This window comes from Sturnira hondurensis, unplaced genomic scaffold, assembly GCF_014824575.4.
Source record: "Sturnira hondurensis isolate 20B ecotype Veracruz unplaced genomic scaffold, ASM1482457v3 Scaffold0000396, whole genome shotgun sequence".
NCBI lineage: Eukaryota > Metazoa > Chordata > Mammalia > Chiroptera > Phyllostomidae > Sturnira > Sturnira hondurensis.
In genome coordinates, this window is record NW_028073027.1 from 9675403 (window position 1) to 9686727 (window position 11325).

General features: G+C 38.4%; 1 pseudogene; it reads right to left on the minus strand.

Annotated features, from left to right (window-relative positions):
* Positions 1–10719, minus strand: part of LOC118983271 (RNA-binding protein MEX3A-like) — a 32549-nt pseudogene extending 21830 nt beyond the window's left edge.
* Positions 10720–11325: the final 606 nt, after the last annotated feature.

The window sequence follows — 11325 nt, forward strand, 5'->3', positions numbered from 1 at the left end:
CATACTGCCACAAGGGTAAGACTTTCTTCTTTTTTAAGACTGAGTAGTATTCCATCATGTAACTGTACCACAGCTTTTTATATCCACTCATCTACTGATGGACACTTGGGATGCTTCCAAACCTTGGTTATTATAAAGAATGCTGCAAGAATATAGTGGTGTATATATTCTATCTATTTAGTCTTTTGAGTGTCTTTCAAGAAAAACCACATGATCAGATCAATAGATGCAGACGAAGCATTTGATAAAATCCAGCACCCATTTATGATAAAACTGTTAACAAAGTGGGAATAGAGGGGACATACCTCAGCATAATAAGTGCCATATATGGTACACCCACTGCCAACATCATACTCAATGGGCAAAAACTAAAATTGTTTCCCTTAGGATCAAGAGCAAGACAAAGATATCTTCTTCCACCATTCTTATTCAACATTTCCACCCCCCACCTTAGTTATTGTCCATGTGTCCTTTATACTTGTTCATGTGAGTCCATCCCCTTTTCCCCTATGATTCTCTCCCCTCTCCCCTTTGGACCCTGTCAGCCTATTGTTTAAAATATCCCTTGTGTGATATATTTTTTCTAAATAAGCTGAAAGTTGTTTCAAATATATTTTTACTTAGTAAATTATAATTCATTTTTATTGACTATAATAGTAGTTTCTTTATGGTTTTATTTATGTAACTCTTTGCAGTAGAATCATTATTGGAGCTGTTAGCTTGTGTTTTCCATTTTCCCACAGAGGTTAATTCTAATGAACTAAATTGTTTCTATACTGTACCTAATTCAAAGTAGTTGTCATATGTTTTCTTATTTGAAATACTGTGACTTATTTAGTTTCAAATTGCTGAATCTATTGAGTCAGCACTAAATTTATACAATATTATTTTGAATCAAATCATCAATTACTTTTTCCAAGCACTTCCTGGAAAATATTTCTGTCTTTCACAAATCCTCTCCTCTACAGCTTTGGAGCTTTCTTCACAGGATTCGCCACCACCAGCCCAGCAAAAATGCAGCTTTGAAACAGATGTCCGGGCATTCACTCTACGTCTGAACTGATCCTCAACAATCCTGATTAATGGTGGGATTTCCATGACCTCTGTGTAACTTGGACAGCTGGTCTTTGGATAAAATCTCCCCTTCAGTCAATTTCAGGTATAGGTGACATAAAGGTTTTCCTGTGTAAAGGTGTTTGTTTCAAGGTACAAATATATTAAAATCTCAACACTTTGTGCTGTATCTCCTCTTACCACTAAGATTATCTTCTGACTGCATGGAGCAAAAGACTAAGCACAAATAGCTGTTTTCATTTGCCATAGACATTGTTTTATTGAGACATATAGCAGAAAAGTTTTGTTAAGACCCTCACAATGTATAAAACCTCTTTATACTAAGTTGTTATGTGTTATAAGAAGTTCAGTCCTTCAATCTGATTTCAAAAAATGAAAGATAAATTATCCCCCAGTAATATTAAAATATTCATATGAGCCCATAACTACATTGAATTTTGAAAATGCAAAGGAAAAAGCTCTTTGGACATAAATACCCCACTAGAATCAGCGTCTCCAGAAACACTTCCCAGAGAAAATTATGTTAAAGAAAAAATTAATCTCAAAGACTGATGATCTTGTCTGGAGCTATAGGCAAAATTACAGCTATCAGGTTTATCTGACAAGAAAGGAAATTAAAAACTCTTTACTTAGCATTCACAGGAAAAATATTTTTTAACTTTATTGGGGAATAATTGACAAATACAACTGTATGCATTTAAAGTGTATGACACACTTATTTGATATACATATGCAACATGGCATAATGCCCAGTCAAGATGATTAACACACCAATCATCTCACATACTTACCTTTTGTGAGCATGTGTTTGTTGATAGTACTTGACATCTACTCCCAACACCTTTCAAATACGCAGGACAACATGTTTTTCATTGAATTGGACTGACTTGAATGCTTTGTGAGTTGGACACTCCTTTTCTTACCAGTATGTGCCACGGCTTCAAAAATGGGCGTCTGCTTCTGGTGTAATGGCTGCGGTTACCAGGAACTCCCACACTAGTTGAAATAAAAACTATGTTACTGTAAAATAATGCCACCACATGTTTTTAATTATTCAAACCATAGAACAGGCTTATAATCATGTAATCATAGTCATAAAAATCCTTAATTATATCTCCCTGGTTTGTGAAATGCAATCAGGAAAGTTGTTGATATGCGATGTGTCCCTTTTGTCCATAACTTTGCCTCAATATTTTCTATCTTAATAAAGTCAATTTATAGTGTGTGTGCATGTGTGTGTACAGTCAACAGTGATCAATAAAAAAAATCAAAAAATATGTTGACACTCCTGAAGTCATACTATGATTAGGTGAGTAAACAGTTCTCTGGAATAAAATTCATGGTTCTCCTTTAGTCTTGAGATAAACAAAATGGAATTTTATATCCCATCCTGGAAATTGAAGTTTAAGGCCACACAGATTGACAATAAAATAATAAGATAGAAACCTTAAAAAAGGGAAAGGTTGTGGCGTTTTTGTGTCTAAATAGGTAAGATGCTTTAATGAATATAAGTTCTTATGGACTCAAAAAAACTAAGAAGTAAAACTGTATTTTCAAGGCAAGCCTACATTTTCTACACCAAAAGATAATTAATACTCACAGCTTTATGTAAGAACTAGCTTTTCTTTTATGGCTCTTAACCATTAACATTAACTTAAAGAAATAGAATATAAATATTATGTTGAATAGCTGGTTATAATAATTATTATAATAGATTATTTTAGTGACTTGCTATAATTTAATATAATCTGTGATTTAGAAAACATAATTAAAATGATTTGGTTTTTTTGAATTTTTTAAAGATTTTATTTATTTATCTTTAGAGGGGAAGGGATGGAGAGAAATATCAATGTATGGTTGCCTCTCGCGAGTCCCCTGCTGGGAACTGGCCTGCAACCCAGGCATGTGCCCTGACTGGGAATCAAACCTCAATCATGTGGTTCGCAGGCCCAAGCTCAATCCACTGAGCTATGCCAGCCAGGGCTAATTTTTATTAAATGATTTGGGTTTTTTCTATATCTTTGTTTTGTCNGGTAAGATGCTTTAATGAATATAAGTTCTTATGGACTCAAAAAAACTAAGAAGTAAAACTGTATTTTCAAGGCAAGCCTACATTTTCTACACCAAAAGATAATTAATAGTCACAGCTTTATGTAAGAACTAGCTTTTCTTTTATGGCTCTTAACCATTAACATTAACTTAAAGAAATAGAATATAAATATTATGTTGAATAGCTGGTTATAATAATTATTATAATAGATTATTTTAGTGACTTGCTATAATTTAATATAATCTGTGATTTAGAAAACATAATTTAAATGATTTGGTTTTTTTGAATTTTTTAAAGATTTTACTTATTTATCTTTAGAGGGGAAGGGAAGGAGAGAGGGAGAGAAATATCAATGTATGGCTGCCTCTCGCGAGTCCCCTGCTGGGAACTGGCCTGCAACCCAGGCATGTGGCCTGACTGGGAATCGAACCGCGATCGTGTGGTTCGCAGGCCCGAGCTCAATCCACTGAGCTATGCCAGCCAGGGCTAATTTTTATTAAATGGTTTGGGTTTTTTCTATATCTTTGTTTTGTCCGCTAAACCAAACAACACTTGAACACCAATGTATCCTGAAGGGAACGCATGTGGACCTCAGGCACGAAGAGCTGGGAGGGGGCAAAGCCAGGCTCCTTCAGAGACCCTTGACTTGCTCAGAGACTGAGCCCAATCAAGTCAGCCACACAGTGCAAGCTGGGAGAGTAATTGTTCAATTTAAAAAGCAGCATCTGAGCACAAGGTAGCAGTTCTGTAACAAGTGCTCAAATGCGGGTCTTAAAAAAATCCCCTTTGTGGAGGGTTCCAAAATTTATAGTCCAAGAAGGCCTGAGAACTGTGAGCACATGAGGTGTCTGGGGAATGGAGTGTGTGTGTGTGTGTGTGTGTGTGTAGTTGCTGGACAGACTGATTGATTCTGTACAAACTTCTGGTGGTCCCAAGGTTTTTTAAAGTCATCTCCATATGCAGCAATTCAGAGTTCAACTCATAGGGCGCCAAATATTTCATTGTGATTCAGTATAGCTGAACCTGTTTAAATTGAGGAGGGGGTAGACAGTGAGGTAGTAAGGGCAGGTTCGCACTTTAGTTTGGAAAATAGCATTAATGGCCTCATCAAATACAGACATAACACTTATATACCAGGACATGAAACACTGACCTAGGTGACAGACATCCTTTCTTCCTTGGAGGATTACAATCTACTGAATGTGGCCGACAAGGTACAGACTCTTTGTTGAAAATCAGTAACAGACCAAGATAAATCGTTGTGAGAGACCTGCTGGGTTGGGGGGTCAGAACAACGTCTCTGAGGCCGTTTACAATGGGAGGGAGTCAAACCAAGCAGCAGGGCTGAATGCTCCAGATGGAGCTACAGAGGAGAGAGCATTTAGCAAAGCATCAGTAAAAGGAAATTGTGACAGGCCGATGGCAAACCGTGCAAAGCGTAATAGGCCATGACGAAGGAAGGGCACTGCCTTTGGGGTTATAGGTGGGAAGAAGGGAAAGGTACATTGAAATGGCTATAGTTTTGTAGATTTGAACTTGGACAATGAGGGAACTCTCTTTTCTTACTGAAGGGTGAATTGAAATCAGCTGACAGTGAGGGTGGAGGAGTAGCAGTGAGGGAAGTTGGAAGCCAGAGAAAGTATGAGATAATCATTTTTAATGTGACAAATGAAACCTACCAAAAAAGTTAGTATTGCAAGACAGAGCTACATGCCAAATTGAGGTATGATGTCAGGCACCTCAGAAGAAGGAGAAAAGTCTAGAACAAACAGTGCTAACAAGAATGAAGTGAAGGGCACGTCTTGATAGGAGCACCAGATTCAGCACCGTTCTCATACTTCAGGGAAGAGTGAGACAAGAGCTGGGCAAACTGCAGGGTGTGAAGGCTCACATGGTAGCAGCGTTCAAGCTGGCATGAGAATTATAGGTCTAATTATAGTCAGACAAACCTTGTGATTTTTCTCATCTAGGGAGGCTCAGTTTTCTGATAGACCACCTGCATGACTCCAGAACACTGAAGGGCTGAATTTGCTCAGAGAGCTTATTAAGAGTTACTGCTGGGAGAGCTGGGAAAGCTGAGAGAGAGAGCAAAGTAATGAGAAAAAAACTTCCACTTCAGAGCAGATAATGCAATTCACCATAAAAAAATGAACAGGATTTGGGAACAGTTTAAGAAATTCAAGAAAGAACAAAATTAGTGCAGTCTGCTATTAATTTGGGACAGGAGGAAATTACTCATTTAAGGATTTCACAGATTCCTCTCTTGCATATCTTCTCGAGTCACTTCTGTCAACGAATCACCAAATTTTAGGGACTATGTAGAGAGCACTGAATTTTTTGACAGAACCCAAAGTATTGCAGCCATCCCTGTGCTTTAACAAATATGAACTGACAGGCCCTGGCTGGTGTGGCTCAGTGGGTTGAGCGAGGGCCTGTGAAGCAAAGGGTTGCTGGTTCGATTCCCAGTCGGGCCACATGCCTGGGTTGCAGGCCAGGTCCCCAGTGGGGGACACATGAGAGGCAACCACATATTGATGTTTCTCTCCCATTCTTTCTCCTTCCCATCCCCTCTCTCTAAAAATAAATAAATAAAATATTTAAAAAAAAACAAATATGAACTGATAGACTTAAACCAGAGATTGAATAAAATGAATAGAGTTGCTGTGAAGTTTGGAGGCAAGACATACAACACTAGCTAAGATACCTGGACATGATTTTTAATAGAAAGTGAGATGTAAGATAAAGCTTGAAAATTGAGAAGCACCATAACAACCTTGGGAGAAAAAGCATATCATTTTAAAGCCTCAGCAGGTGCAAAAAGGGTAACACGAATGAACACAGACCACATATTAACATACACACACTACACAACCATGAAACATATTATTGCTTTATCTTGATTTATGTTTATTTAAAGTATATTACTTGACTTCTAGCCAACTACCCATGATAGAGTTTAGATTGAGTCCTGTCACCCCTGGCTTCACACCTTGCCCACCACTCATGTGAAACCTGAGGTCCCACTCAGGTCTTCACCAAGACTTTGCTATAACTGCTACAGGAGAGAACTTCAAAGAGATGTTTTCCAGATCTGAGAGTGGGCACTGTTTCCATCTTCTAGAGAGCAGAACTTTCCACTGAAAAGGGCTGAAGCATCATAACTTCAGAGATCACAGCTTAAAAGAACACCCGTGGACTAATACTCTCTCTCACTTTGTCTCCTAACATCCACACACTTTATACTGCAAAATAAGAACCTGGTCTCTATCTCAGAGATGAAAATGTTTACATTAAAGCAGTTAAAGAACTTGCTTAAGACCACAGTGGACCAAGGGTTACCATAACCCTTTTCTTTGCTGCCATTTCATGTTTGATTTAACCCTATAGATATGTTACATGCAGCATGTCTACTCTGTCATATACATGCAAACATTGCTTATTACAAAATGACCTCTGTGCAGTAAATTGCATTGGACCAGAAGAAACTAAAAACGAACTATAAGTTCCTCTTGATGGAGACATCACAGTTGGATTCAGTGACACAACAGTCCGTTTGGGGGATTCAGGGTGCTATGCCTATGTAGTTTTTACAAGAGATGTTCTCTGCTGTGAGGCATGAAGCTTCTAAGCAGAAGCTTTAAATGATTCATCTCCCACATGTGCCCAGTGTGGTTCCATCTCCTTGAATATGAGTTGTTATCTGGGGGGAGGACAACTCCCTGACAGCTGTGTGAGCTGCTACAAATTCAGGGACTGCTGCTGAGAGGAGCAAGGAGTGCCTAGAGCTGCCCCACTGGGAACCTCTGGCCTCGGTCCTGAGAGTCTGATTGTTTAATTGGGCCTTGAGGACCGCTGAGGTGAAGTGAGGGCACCTATTTGGTAAATATCAAGTCTAGGAAAGCTCTACTGTGCCTGAGGTGGAGAGTATTCTGTCCGTTTCTTCTTGGCTCAGAATGAGTGCTCAAACTCGTCAGAGGCTGTGATAAAGAGCCTGTCGTTCTATCTTGCTAATGGATAAACTTAGGGGTCAAAGTCCCTTTGCAACATACCCAAATTTCTTTCACTACTTTCTCCAGATTTCTCATGGGTCCCCCTGTGTGGCACATAGACTATTTGAGTTCCCAGTTTCCAGGAATGAATCTCCCTAGTATTTCATAGTATTTCATGATAATTGTGCAATCCAAAAATCAAATAACAAACATGGAGTACAGCATGTAAGGACAAATAAAAATTAAAAGTGAGATCATTCTATCTGTTGAAAATAAGCAGACTTCTTTCCTGATTTCTTAGAGAATTAACTTAAAAGAACTTGTATTTGTAAGTTCTTTTTCTGCCTCTTTGAAGTGTACGTGAATTCTCTTAGGAACTAAATAAACCTCTTGCCAGCTCTCTGACCTAAAAATGTCCTTCACAAAGACCTGGGAGACATCTTTCAGGATTGTAAACCTCAAAGGAGATAGCACCTCTCTCCCCCAGCTTCTGTGGGAGGGTCAGAGCCTTGCCCCCAATTGAAAAACTACCTCCTTTCATAAAGGTATTATTTTCTCCTTAGTACAACACCAATTAACCAACAAGGATAGCCACCCCACTTAATAGGTGATCGTAGGATAAACTATGTCTAATGGGTGGTGATATTAAATCATCTTACTTGAAATCTAACCATGGTTTATCCTGAAAAGAGACATTATAAATGGATAAGACATTTTTCTCTCTCTGCAATCTCTTAGTGGATTGCCTACAATTCATGTCACATTCTGGCTTAATGTTCCTGCAATAATGAATGTGTGCTCTTTCTCCACTACTTTTGTGAAGATTTCCTGGGTTGNTCTCCCTAGTATTTCATAGTATTTCATGATAATTGTGCAATCCAAAAATCAAATAACAAACATGGAGTACAGCATGTAAGGACAAATAAAAATTAAAAGTGAGATCATTCTATCTGTTGAAAATAAGCAGACTTCTTTCCTGATTTCTTAGAGAATTAACTTAAAAGAACTTGTATTTGTAAGTTCTTTTTCTGCCCCTTTGAAGTGTACGTGAATTCTCTTGGGAACTAAATAAACCTCTTGCCAGCTCTCTGACCTAAAAATGTCCTTTACAAAGACCTGGGAGACATCTTTCAGGATTGTAAACCTCAAAGGAAATAGCACCTCTCTCCCCCAGCTTCTGTGGGAGGGTCAGAGCCTTGCCCCCAATTGAAAAACTACCTCCTTTCATAATGGTATTATTTTTTCCTTAGTACAACACCAATTAACCAACAAGGATAGCCACCCCACTTAATAGGTGATTGTAGGATAAACTCTGTCTAATGGGTGGTGATATTAAATCATCTTACTTGAAATCTAACCATGGTTTATCCTGAAAAGAGACATTATAAATGGATAAGACATTTTTCTCTCTCTGCGATCTCTTAGTGGATTGCCTACAATTCATGTCACATTCTGGCTTAATGTTCCTGCAATAATGAATGTGTGCTCTTTCTCCACTACTTTTGTGAAGATTTCCTGGGTTGGGAGATTTTGTTTTCAGTTAGATTCTGCCAAGTAGTGTATCATTTTTTAATTTTGCCCAAACTGTGTACTGTTTGGCTAACTTTTATGCATCATGAGTTTCTATTTCATTACCCACAGATCTAGATATTATGTAATTCAGGAGAAAAAATTACTTCAGAGGAAGAAAAATTAGAGGTAATCATTTTTAAATGCATTTTTATATTGAAAAATGAGAAATGAGTATTTACTGAAAGATTAAAATTTTACACTATAATCTACATGCATAATAAAAATTATTTTTACCCCAAAGAAAAGGTATAGGGGAAATGTTTTTAATGTTTTATTATTTCAAGAATTTCCATGTAGAAGATAGGAGAGGCTTTTTTTCATTACAGTCTCAGAAGCAGAATAAATACCAGTGTGTGGGACTCTCAGAGGTGGGGAACTGATTTAATAAAAGTCGTGCTTTAATAGATGAATCTCTATTCTCTCAACTTGAGCACCTACCTGAAGTCAGGTGCATGCTAACAATGAAATCATTTGAGGTCGGTTTGGCAGATGTCATCTGGAACTCAAAAGACACAAGCCCAGTTCTGGTGGAATATTAAAGTCCATGCTACCCAGATCTCTCTGACTCTACCCTTTATTGTTTTTTTGTAAAGAGAAAACGATTTTTTTAATCCTTACCCAAGGGCATGCTTAGAAAGGGAAAGAGATGGTGGGAGACAGGGAGAGAAACATCAGTGTGAGAAAGAAACAATGACCGGTTGCCAGTCGTACACACCCTGACCAGGGACAAAACCTGCAACCCAGGCCTGTGCCTTGACCAGGAATTGAACCTGTTATCTTTCATTTTACTGGACAATACTCTGACCAACTGAGCCACACCAGCCAACACAGAAAAATATATTTTTTAAAGATTGTATTTATTTATCTTTAGAGGGGAAGGGAAGGAGAGAGGGAGAAAAATATCAACATATGCTTGCCTCTCGTGCATCCCCTGCTGGAAACTGGCCTGAAACCCTGACTGGGAATTGAACTGTGATCCTTTGGTTCATAGGCCCATGCCCATTCCACTGAGCTACACCAGTCAGAGCAGGAAAACATTTTTTTATACAAATAGAATAAGTGCTATAAAGACCAAAATCTCTTCTAACAAAGATTCTTTGCCAAGAATCTTTTATGTGGCAGAAACTTTGCTGAGGATTTTACCCACATCATTCTTAGTCTTCACAACACAATGCAAACCTACATCAAACCTAAGATGTGTGCATCCTGAGCACCATTCTATACCTGGGAAATTGATGGGCACACATCTAGTAAATGTGTCTGCCCACTAGGTGTTTGTGTTTAATATCAGGTCATGCTGCCTCTCATCCAGGAAAACTGCACAGGCTCTAGAGATGAAGTGAATGAAGTCAGAAGGATTCAATATGTTACTTTTTATGAGTAAAATAACATGAACTTTATAGAAAATCATAGAAGCATGTGGAGTTTATTAATTTCTTTCAACGTCAACATACTCCTGAAAGGCTTTTCACATTTCCAGAGTTTATAAAATGAATAAACAACTCATAAATTTCTAAAATGACATTCTAAGGAAAACAACTTTTTCCTCTCAGAAAGTTTTGCTTCTTAAAAGTTTTTAAAGTGTATTAGAGTATTTAAAGTTATATTACAGAATTACAATAATTCTGTTAAGACGGTTTCATTGTGACTTCCAGGCCGTCATGCCCCAGGATTTTCTTTTAGGCTGTCCTTATCAGACCTTGGCTACCATACCCCCAACCACCTCCCCAGCATTCCCCCTACCCTATCCTGTTTCTGGCAAGTATAGAGAGACTTTCACATGAGAGCCTACCTGGCTCACACCAAGTTTACAGCTCTAAATTCCTTTTGGCCCTATGAGCCCACTCGTCATGCCTCACTGATTTCTTTTTCGGTGTCGGCAGCTCATAGCCCCAAATTCTACTTATGGACCATTCACATTCCCACTCTACTCCAAATTACTGCAGATCTGTCTCCTTCCCTGACGCTTTTCATCTGAGGCTGCAGAAAACCTTTGAAACGAGTCTCTCTTTTCTGCCCTCCCTTTTTGGTCATGCCCTCGGTCTGTGGGCTTACGCTGATACTCCTCCCCCCGTCAAAGAAGTCTTAACATAGTCAGAAACTAGGAAAAACATTTCTTTTGCTCAGGGAGATCCAAATCCTTCTATTTTACATCTGAGATTTCAAGTTGAATTTATAAACTTAGATTTATTTTGGCTGCCATCATTTGATTACCCAGACCACTGGATGACATGTCTCCTCTGACTGTCAGGGAGGACCTCCTCGTAAGAAAAACAAATAAATGTGATGGGGGAAGACGCAAGAATAATACCATTGAAGAGTTCAACATTCTCTGTTACAAAGACAAACTATGCCTCTCTTTTTAAAAAATTATTGACCCTCTACCCTTTCCTGCTACCACCCCATTCCTTTTTCTGATCAGCTCCTTAAGGATCATAGTGAACTGCTTTTCTTTCCTCACCACCCTAAATACAACTCAAATACAGAGCTTAGAGATGTAGAAGAGAGTACAATAGGCACCAGCTTAGTAGTTCTGATTATTCTCAAAGCACAAGGGAGATGTGGATCCAAAAGACAACACTGGTGTTTCCCAACATTCCTGGTTCTTCTCTGATTCCAGACACAGGGAAGATACACTTG